This window comes from Leopardus geoffroyi, chromosome A1 (assembly GCF_018350155.1).
Source record: "Leopardus geoffroyi isolate Oge1 chromosome A1, O.geoffroyi_Oge1_pat1.0, whole genome shotgun sequence".
Taxonomy (NCBI): Eukaryota; Metazoa; Chordata; class Mammalia; order Carnivora; family Felidae; genus Leopardus; species Leopardus geoffroyi.
The window spans coordinates 47,707,398-47,719,373 of record NC_059326.1 but is presented as its reverse complement, the minus strand read 5'-3'; positions in this window follow the sequence as shown (position 1 = coordinate 47,719,373).

Genomic DNA, 11,976 nt, shown 5'->3' with positions numbered 1-11,976 from the left:
AATAGGTTAGGGAAAGAAAAGGCAAGATTTAAAATACCATCTTTCTCATGGATAAATGCTATCTATATTGGAGGACATAGTTTAATGTGAAGGCCAAGTGAGCCCTTAGCCCTTACCTCTCTCCCACCATGTGTGACTTATCCCTCAGCCACACGATGATGACTGTGACTTAGAATAAGACGGGCAGGGAACTGTCCCAGGAATAGAATGGGCTGGTTCTTTTTGTGGGCAAAATGAACAGGAAAAGGAAAACAATACAAGCACAGCTCCTTAAATAAGACGTACCAGGGGTGCCTGGGTGGTTCATTCGGTCGGGCCACCTGGTGCTGGCTCAGGTCATGATCCCATGGTGGGCCGTGGGGTCGAGACCCACATCAGGCTCTGTGCAGACAGCTCAGAGTCTGCTTCAGATTCTGTGTCTCCCTCTCTCTCTGTCCCTCCCCCGCTTTTACTTTCTCTATCAAAAATAAATACACATTAAAAAAAAAAAGTACCAATTAGGAGGTGGAAAGAGGCAGGAATGTTTGGGGAAATTCCTCCTTGTAAAAGATGTGGAAGTGGGTGGGAGGAAGGCAAGGGAGGATACATTTATTTCTCTGTAATGCTTTTTTTCCTCAAAGAAGAATAGAGAAAAATAAAACACAGCACTCATGATTGAACATTGAGGAATGACTATTCAAGGGGCCAGCAGGTTGAGACAGGAAGTAGTGAGAGATGAAAACTTAGAAGTTAAGTAATAGGAGGTGTACTAAGCACTTTTTGGGAGAAGAGTCTTAATTCGGTGGTTTAGGCAGAAACCAGATTGCAAGGGGTAAATGAGAGTGAATAGGTTCTCCTTCCTATGTTTTTCCTTCCTTTGTCCTATCCTCACATGTCGGTATTTGTTGGCATTTTGTCCGTGGCCCTCTGCATTTCTTACTTTCCTGTCTTCCAGGATCCTCACATGTCTGCCCATGGACTTCAGGCTAAAGTAAAGAAGTACAAGTATAATTGTGTTAAGCTTGGAAGGGAGAAACACCTCTTCTTTTGAGATCAGGGGAAAAAGAAGATGTAAAGATAAGGAGATGAAAAATGACCTTGTTTTTCTGAGTAACATGGGAGGAGGGGTTAACTAATTCGTTGCTAAATTTTTTCTGTGGAGCCTATTGGTGGCTCAGTTGGTTAAGTATCCAACTCGTAATTCCGGCTCAGGTCATGATCTCACAGTTCATGAGTTCCGAGCCTGCATCTGCTAACAGCACAGAGCCTGCTTGGGATTCTCAGTCTCCCTCTCTCTCTGCCCCCGACCCCCCACTTGCTCTCTCTCTCTCTTTCTCTCTGTTTCTCTCTCTTTCAAAAATAAATAAACTTAAAAAAAATTTTTTTTCTGCTACAGCTGTTTGTTTTCCCCAGAATTCATATGTTCAAATCTAATTCCCAATGGGCTGGTGGTATTTAGAGGTGGCACTTTGAGGAGGTGACTAGGTCATGAGGGTCAAGATCTCATGAATATGGTTAGTGCCTTTATAAAACAGACCCCAGAGAGCTCCCTAACCCCTTCTGCAGGTGAAGACACAGCAATAAGACACAGCTACCCAGGAACCAAGAGGTAGAACTTCACCAGACATTGAATTTTTTGTGCCTTGATCTTGGACTACGTAGCAGTCAGAATGGAGAAATAAATTTCTGATATTTGTAGGCCACTCAGTCTATGGTATTTGGACTAAGGCATTTTTTTAAACCAAAATTCAATATGAAAAAAAAAAAATCAGAAAACAAGTGCCATTTTCCTTCTTTCCTTCCTTTCTTCCTACGCTTCAACACAATTTCCAGAAGCAATTTTTATGTGCTGGGGATATGGCAGGGTCAGATAAGATGGTCTGCTTTCATGGTATGTATATTCTATTTAGGAGGGACAGCCTATGAACAAATAAAAGAAATAAGAATTTCAGATATTGCTCTAAATGAAAGAAAACAGACATGGAATACAGAGGGGCCATTGTGTATGTGACAAGGAAGGGAAAGAACCCTAAGCTTCAAAATAGGAATTTAAGGAGTCTACATATTGAATAGGTTAAAAAAGAACTTTGTATTTAAAAATTAAATTCAAGACTATTTGTGAGGTCAAAGAAAATCATATCAACATCTGTACAGTTCTGCTGAAACCACTTACTCCTGATCCTATAAAACCAAAACGAATAAGTATGCTTTAAAAAAACAAACAAACTTTTGGGGCGCCTGGGTGGCTCAGTCGGTTGGGCGGACGACTTTGGCTCAGGTCATGATCTCGCGGTCCGTGAGTTTGAGCCCCGCGTCGGGCTCTGTGCTGAGAGCTCAGAGCCTGGAGCCTGTTTCGGATTCTGTGTCTCCCTCTCGCTGACCCTCCCCTGTTCATGCTCTGTCTCTCTCTGTCTCAAAAATAAATAAAAACGTTAAAAAAAATTAAAAAACAAACTTTTTTTAATGTTTCTATTTTTGATTGAGGGAGACAGAGCACAAGCAGGAGAGGAATAGAGAGAGAGGGAGACGCAGAATCTGAAACAGGCTCCAGGCTCCGAGATGTCAGCACAGAGCCCGATGCAGGGCTTGAACTCATAAACCGTGAGATCATGACCTAAGCCAAAGTTGGACGCTCAACCGACTGAGCCACCCAGGTGCCCCGTGTTTTTTCTTTAATACTCAATTCACCTGTCTGCATGAATAGTTGCTAGAATAATCACATGCTAAATTTTATTTCACCTTTATTGAAACAACAGGTACATAAAGAACTTGTGACTGAAGATCCCACATGGAGATGTGGTGTCTTTGGCCATATAATTTATTTTGATCAATGCATACACCTTGATCCAACTGGATGGAAACTGGACCCGTTAAGTCTACAATTAATTAAAATACATATATATTTGGGGCACCTGGCTGGCTCAGTCAGTAGAACACGCAGTTCTTGATCTTGGGGTTGTGAATCCAAGCCCTGCGTTGGATGTCAAGATTACTTAAAAATAAAATCTTAGGAAAAAAAAGAAATACATACGTATTTGTGGGCATTCAGTGCCACACAAAGAAAGACATGGGTGTCCTCCCTCCCTGTCCCCAGATTCATTGATTCAACCATCCTTTATTAACCATTCAGCATGTGTAAGGCGTTGTTCTAAGCTCTGAGGATACCAGTGACTATGCTGGGAAGTTCTTTACCTTCCTAGAGTTTTCTCTAATGGGCATAGCATAGTCACCAAAGGTAACTGGAATTAGATACAGGTTTTTATTATTTGTTCCAGGTCCTTAGGATGATAACTTTGTAGTAGCTCCAAGGAAAAGCATTTTGAGGAAAAGCGTTTTTTACAATTTATAGAATACTAGAAGTAAGAAAATAAAAGTGGAAGTAACATTTTACAGAGCAGGTAGTATGATCTTGGAACTGTACAAGTAAGTAATCAGTAATGACGATCCAATCATACCAATAATAGTAAATTAAGATGATCATATCAGAAATAAATGGAAGGAACTGGAAGTAAAAGAGGCAGAAGATTTATCACTGTGGGTGCAGTACTGCAGATAAATGAGGAGAGTAATGAGAGAGAAGTCATCAGTAGTTTAGAATGTCTAAACACATTTTAGAGCACAATTTTTTAATGTTAGTGACATTTCTGCTATATAAATTAACAACTTGCTTACTAAAAGCACTAACAGATGGTGTTTAAGGAATTACAAATGCTACGAACTTTTAAGGTTTAGGGGATAGGTATTTTAGATTCTCAGTAAATGTTTTCATTGTCCTATAGTTACTAAACAGAGAATCAAGTGTGATTAGATATAGAAAATACATAGTCAATAAATACCTCATACAACAGGTCAAAGAAGATACAAAAACAGATCAAAGAAGATACAAAAGCAGACTCATTCTCATTCAGGTACCAATTTATTAACTAAAGGAAATTAAAAGAAGAAAGCTTCTTTTAATTTTTTATTTTTTTTAATGTTTATTTATTTTTGACAGAGAGAGAGACAGAGTGTGGGTGGGAGAGGGGCAGAGAGAGAGGGACACACAGAATCTGAAGCAGGCTCCAGGCTCTGAGCTGTCAGCACAAAGACTGCCTGATACGGGGCTCCAACCCACAAACCATGAGATCATGACCTGAGCCCAAGTCAGACGCTTAACCAACTGAGCCACTCAGGAGCCCCAGAAAGTTTTTTTTTGTTTTTGTTTTGTTTTGTTGTAAAAGAAAGGCAAGATAAAGGAGGGAAGAAGGAATGGAGGGAGAGAGAGAAGACTTAATAAGTATATGACCATGGAGAATCTCATAGTACTTTCTTAAAAATGATGTCAGTGGAAATATATAACAGTGATATAAATAAATCCTATCACTTAAAGACAGTGTTGGGATGCCTGAGTGGCTCAGTTGGTTAAGCAATGGATTCTTGATTTTGCCTCAGGGCTTGATGTCACGGTTGGTGAGTTCAAGCCTCACAACAGGTTCTGCGCTGACAGGGCGAAGCCTGCTTGGGATTCATTCTCTCTCTCTCTCTCTCTCTCTCTCTCTCTCTCTCTCTCTCTCCATCCCTCATCCCTCATTCATGCCTGCACACGTTCTCTGTCTCAAAATAAACATTAAAATTATTCTCTTAAAAAAAAATAAAGACAATGTTTATAAGATGACTAAAATGACTCACATTTCCATTGTATTAAGCGACATAGGTAAGAGGCACCTGCGTGGCTCAGTCGGTTGGGCATCCAATTTCAACCCAGGTCATGATCTCCTAGTTGGTGGGATCCAGCAGAGCCTGGAACCTGCTTCAGCTTCTGTGTCTCCCTCTCTCTCTCCGCCCCTCCCCCGCTCACACTCTGTCTCTCAAAAATAAATAAACACTAAAAAAAATGACACAGGTAAGATATGAGGTACACTCTTCTTTTTTACGAGGGATGTTGAAACATTAGAAGTCTGAACGAGGACTTCGAAATCACATTACAACAGGAACATTCAACAACAGAAATGAAATAATCTGTGTGGCTGGTACGGAGGGGAGGTATCGCGGTACATGAGAATAAAGTAGTCCTCTGCCGGGGAAACGATAGACTCACCATTTCCTGTATTAGAGCAGATATGCAACTGGAAGGCAGGTTCACAGGCCCCCAGAACGGAAGGACTGGACCGTAACCTGATGGAAGAAATTAGCCTACAATGGCCGGGGTCGGGTCAGGACTGGCGATCGGAGACCTAGAAAATGAGAATCCGCTGGCAGTGCCCATCCTAGTGTTGTCTAGGGCAGTGGTTTGGCAAACTTTTGTTTAAAGAACTACATTAACACAGAACCTAAAACATTTTGTATCATGATCCCAGTTCTCCGGTAGTGCGAGTGCATGGGGAAGCCTGAGATCTAACCGGAAAGGAGGGTGCGGTTTTCCAGGCGGAGGAAGAAGCCTGTGGTGAATACCCTGAGAAAAGAAAGAGCTGCGGAGTCTAAAGAACTGTAAGAAGTAAGAGTAACGTAAGGAGTAGCTCAAGAGGAGTTGGAAGGCGCGCAGAGCTGCGCTCTCAGGGCCCCAGGAGTGTGTGGGTTCCAACCCATCAGCTTCCACCAAGCAGCTCCGCAGGTACCTGTGCCCAGAGCCACGGTGGTTTGATGCTGGCCACGGGGGAGGTATTTATGGCATCTCACCGTGGAAATCTGGTCTTACCAGATCTGGGTCTTTTTTTCCTGGAAGCCGCTTGTTAAACATTCACGAGCACACCGTTCCATAAGAGGGTAAACTTCTGTTCCTGTTTTTTACAATTACAGACAACGTGTCAAAGACCAGGCCGAGGTTTTACGAATCAACATGCTAAGTACAGGGTGATAGAGTAAAATTATAGTGTATAATAAATAAACAGTAATAGTATAATACAAGGTTTTACAAATATTTAAAAGTCACGACAAACAGTCCTCCCACCATCCCTGGCTTTACTAGGAAGGAAACTGTAATGATAAATTAACTGAAAGGTGTTCGAAACGTTTCCCTAAAACGGCAAAGCTGATATTCAAGTTTTTTGATCAGCTTCTACGATTTATCCTCATCTTTGGGGGCTTACGTTTTGATTATTTGAAGGACAAAATTGCAATTAATTTTTTTTTCTCTGCTCTGAATCCATTTATTCCACAGGACAGGGCATTTTAGAAAAAAAAAAAAAAAACCTATACTTTCACTCTTTTTCTATGCTTGAAACTACATGTTATTAGTTTTTATGAAGTTGTCAGCAATAGAAACAACTGTTATATTATATGCTGTGGAATTGAATGATTTAAAATGTTTAGAGCTTACCCCCCCCCCCCAAATGATATATAAGCATTTCCATTATTAGAAGAAAAGAAACATTTTATATTGTATCTGGGTTAAGAGGACATTTTTATTCTACTTCATCTCATTCCATTCAGGGCAATATGTTAGATTCTAAACTACTTCTTACAGTTTAGAGCCTGTTTCATTAGCCACAGAATTAAATGTATTAGGTAGTGTTATGTTTTTGAATCGGAAAGTGCTCAACTATAAAATAAGAAAAATAAAAGTAAAGCCCAAAAGACAAAATAATGTATCAAAAATTTGTTTAAAAGATGTATGAAGATTTTTCTAATCTAAACTATATTCTCCTTGAAAATAAAGGAAGTGGGGCGCCTGGGTGGCTCAGTCGGTTGAGCGTCCGACTTCAGCTCGGGTCACAATCTCGCGGTCCGTGAGTTCGAGCCCCGCGTCAGGCTCTGGGCTGATGGCTCAGAGCCTGGAGCCTGCTTCCGATTCTGTGTCTCCCTCTCTCTCTGCCCCTCCCCCGTTCATGCTCTGTCTCTCTCTGTCTCAAAAATAAATAAAGATTAAAAAAAAATTAAAAAAAAAAAGAAAATAAAGGAAGCATAACATACTTCTACTACAATAACTAAAAACACTGGCTAAATTTAGGATACTTTTGGGATCTATAGAGTGGGGGTAATGAAATATATGTTTTAGTCCATCTGTTTAGAAGCATTTACCTTAATATTATGCCAACACAGCAATCTTTTTAATTTGATTTTTATTTATTATTGAAGTATAATTTGCATACAATGTTATATTAGTTTCTGGCATACAACATGGTGAGTTGACAATTCTGTTCATTACTCAATGCTCAACATCTGTCACCATACAATGTTATTATAATTATAACTATATTCCCTTTGCTGAACTTTTCCTTGCCATGACTTACTAATTTCATAACTGGAAATTTGTACCTCTTAATCCCCTTCATCTATTTTGCCCATACCCCAACCTACCTCACCTCTGGCAACTACTAGTTTGTTCCTTGTATGTAAAAGTCTGTTTCTGTGTTGGTTCACTTGTTTTGCTTTTAATATTCGACATATAAGAGAAATCATATGGTATTTGCCTTTCTCTGTCTGACTTATTTCACTTAGCATAATACCCCCTGGGTCCATCCATGTTGTTGCAAATGGCAAGATTTCATTTCTTTTTATGGCTGAGTAGTATTCCCTTGTTATGTATATACCACATCTTTATCCATTCATTTATCAATGGACACTTGGGTTGCTTTCATATCTTGGCTATTTTAAATAATTCTGCAATAAACATAGGAGTTCATATATCTATTCTAATTAGAATTTTTGTTTTTTGGGGGGTAAAAACCCAGTAGTGGAGTTACTGAATCAAATGGTATTTCTATTTTAAATTAATTAATTTTTTACTTTTTTTTTTTTTAACATTTATTTCCTTTTGAGAGATAGAACATGAGTGGGGATGGAACAGAGAAACAGGGAGGCACAGAATCTGAAGCAGGCTTCAGGTTCTGAGCTGCCAGCACATGGGGCTCAAATCCACGAACCGTGAGATCATGACCTGAGCTGAAGTTGTGTGCTTAACTGATTGAGCCACCCAGGTGTCCCTTAATTAATTAAATTATTAATTAAATTAAATTCATTCTTTGGTATTTCTACTTTTAAAGAGCTGCCATACCATTTCCCACAGTTGTTGCACCAATTTATATTCCCACCAACAGTGCATGATGGTTCCCATTTCTCCACAATCTCACCAACAGTTGTTATTTCTTGTTTTTTTGATGACAGCCATTCTGACATGTGTGAGGTGACATCTCGTTGTGGTTTTGATTTGCATTTCCCTGATGATGAGAGGTGTTGAGCATCTTTTCATGTGTCTGTTGGCCATCTTATGTCTTTTTTTTTGGAAAAATGTCTATTTGGGTCCTTTGCCTGATTTTTAATTGCATTATTATTATTATTATTGGTGTTGAGTTGTGTAAGTTCTTTATATTAAAAAATAACCCCTTATACAGTAGTTTTTAAAGTTAATTCTGGGAACTTGCTTATGGTTCACCATAGTTTTCTAGTTCCAAATCACAATTTATCTGCTATTCCAGAACAAACTCATTTTGCTAGTAAAACAAAAACAAAAACAAAAACAAAAAACATAGTTCTGAACTTCTAGTCTGTGAAGGTAGCAAGTGAAATGCCTTTGGCAACTATTGAGAAATAAGTGTTACATTATGATCAACATAGTTAAGAATTTTAAAAATTGCCAATGATGTACATTATGATTAAAATTGCCATGATTGCATTAAATGAAAAATAAAGTTATTCTCTACCTTATATGAAATCAATATTTATTATTTGTTTATTTATTTATTTGTTTGTTTGTTTGTTTATTTATTTCAATATTTAACATGGGTTTAGTAAAAAACAAGGCTCATCTATCTGGTCATTTACAATTTTGAATTAAATTTACTGAAACATGGCACTGTGCTCTTAACTTCTACCTCAACTGTATTTTGTTCTGTTTTTCAAGTTCATGACTTATAAGTACTTATATAAACTGTAGATTAAACTTTAAATAAAAAATTGTCGTATAAAAAAAGAAAAAAGATTGTTCTGTGGAGAATGGTTTGGAGAGAGGCATGAGTAGATTTATGGACATCAGGTAGAATACTACTGATATAATTTAGGGAAGAGGACATAAGGGCTTGAATTAAGTTGGTGACAGAAATTCATAAACAGTAAATGAAATACAAAATATAAAAATCAAGAAGTTGAAATCTCTACAAAAATCTTAACTTAGATTGGATGTATCAATAGGAGCTTATGATTTCCCCCCTCCATTTAAGAACGTTAATTTCACAGCTCTATCAAAGAGGCTACAAATAAGGCCTGGAAACATTGAACATTCCAATACCCATAACGTCCTACATTCTGGATTTAGTCAATTCCTTCTTCATGGTGTTATTCAGCTTGATCTATTTCTTGCTTTGCCTTTAGATTGAAGTTAGATCTGAAGACTTGATTTGATTCAGGGTAAGTTTGTTTTTCCCAAGGATACTGCATAGGTATTGTTTTATATTTCACATTATATCACATCAAGAGGCACATAATTTCTGCTTGCCCCACTTTTAGTGATAATAAGGTTGATCAGAAAATTTAGGTGATTATGGCCTGATGTAAAGTTCCCTATTATCCTTGTATCTCATTGCTTCAGCATTCATTGGTGATTGATGCCCGAATCATTTATTTCATTAGGGGTTACTAAGTAGTGATTTCCTCCTTTTCTTTTCAAACATTTTTAAGGTACAACTGACATATAATAAACTGCACATTTAAAAAAATGTACAATTTTATAAACCGTAAACACTCACGAAACCATTACCACAAACAGTGAGCATATCTGTCTCCACCCCCCCTCTGCCCTGCCAATGTTTATGCTGCCCTTTTGTTTACTTGGACATTCTCATAATCAAAATTTTTTTAAAAAGGGGAAATATTTATGAGGCAGATCAACAAGGCTGGGTGATTGAATGCTTGGGAGTTAATAAGAGAAGGGTCTAGAATGACTCCTACAATCATGGTATGAGCCATTTAGAGTACATAGATGGTGGTACCATTTATTGAGGGACTGGAAAAGAAACTTGGTGAATTCAGTTTTGTTTTGGTTTTTTGTTTTTGTTTTGTTTTGGTTCAAGTTAGGTTTGAGGTCACAATGGGACATCCAAGTAGACACATCAAGTAGTCAGGTGTTAAAAGAAACAGTTTGACCTAGAGATATACGTTTGGGAATATTGGCATATAGTAACTAAAGCCAGGGAGTAGAAATTATCAAGAGATTCAATACAGAACAGGAAAAAGATTTAAGGGGAAAAAGAAACTGAAATGTTCTCATGTTTCATGATCAGCTAAAAGAGGAGGAAGGAGGAAAATGATGAGTTTACAGTATTGCAGAAGCCAAGGGAAAATAGGGAATGTTCCATCTGTGCCGATCATGGAGTTGTATTCTGTAGAATAGTTTTACTTCTTGCTCAAAATACATGATTTATACACCAGTGAGTGGGGGCATACTCTTGAAAGATGTCACCTTCAGTACCTTAAGTAATAAAATTAAGTTTCTGAGCCTGTAGAGCTGAGACCTGGACTATGGACTCTTGTAAATCAACCAAAAGAAACGATACCTAGTGAGGACTCTTGATAGCTAGCCGGCGAGCTTTGTCTGGTGACCTCTAAGCCTCAGGAAATCTTTCTTTGAAGCATTTATAGTACTTATTACTTTCTAAACTAAGTAACATTAAAATAAATTATTTTTCCTGCCCCCTCTTTTGCATATTCTTAGCTTCGCAAGATCTTAGAATGAATGAAAGGGAATCTGACTCATTAATAGCTTCAACCTTCTCTAAGGGGTTGGGAATCCTGCTTTAAACTTTCTGATGGGTGATTATCTAACCACTGTCGGTATAATATAGTGAATTTGGAGTACTCATGGTCACTGGGTGATAGTTCTTTTTAGAAATTCTTACATTGAGGATAAGATAAAATCTCCTCTCTGGTGTTTGAGACATCATAGAGTTCTTTTTCAAAGCCCTTTGGAAAAGGAAGAGAACAAACACTTCAAAGTTTGAATGCCTTACACATTTTAAGTGTTTCACGTTTGTCGAATGAATGCATGAATTAATTAACGCATGGATGATTTAGTTGGTTCTGAAAAGCTTATTATATACTATTAACTTAGTAAGAACTGTGAGAACACGGAATTCCTTAGTGTCAGAATCCTTTAACACTGGAACATTATCTTTAGGAATAGATCCGATACCTATAAATTTTTCTTGAATAAAAATTCAGCTATGCTACATCTTATCCATTTTTTTTCCCTCCAAAGAAAGCTGATAAATCAAGATTTTTCCCCCTCCTTTCTGTCCCACTGGGGTGGGGGTGGGGATAAGGAGTGAGGCATGAGAAGCAGTAGAATATACTGGAAAGAGCATGGCCATTAGAATTAGACAGTCTTGGTTCAGATCCACTTCTATTTATTACGTGTCTGATCTTGGGCCATTAAGTTACTCTGAGTCTTAGTTTCTTCATTTTAAAAATGAAGATAATGCTTACTTGGCAAAGTTACTGTTTAGATTAAGTAAATTAAGGAGTAGAAAGCATGTAACACAGCAACTGGCTGATAGAATGAGCTTGATAATGGTAGCCATTACTCTTACATTTGGGCAACATTTCATAAAACATTTACCAGGAAAAAAAAATATTATGCTAATTTTGTTTTATTTACGTTTTAATAAGAAAATGCCAAAGCCAGGAAAGGGTTATGATAAAGTTAAGAAATAAGGAGATTTGTAATAGCCAAGAGGTGAAAGCAACCCAGATGTCCATCAAGGGATAAATGGATTAAAAAAAATGTGTTATATACAAACAGTAGAATATTATTCAGCAATAAATAAGGAAATTTTGACATATGCTACAATGTGGATGAACCTTGAGGACATTTTGCTGCGTGTAATAAGCCAGTCATAAAAAGACAAATACTGTATGATTCCACTTATATGAAATCTAAAGTAGTCAAATTCATAGAAACAGAAGTATGGTGGGTTGCTAGGGAGGGAAAAAGGGGAAATGAGAGGCTGTTTAATGAGTATTTCAGATTTGAAAGATGAGAAAGTCTGGAGGTTTGCTGTACAACTATGTGAATAGAGTCAATACTAC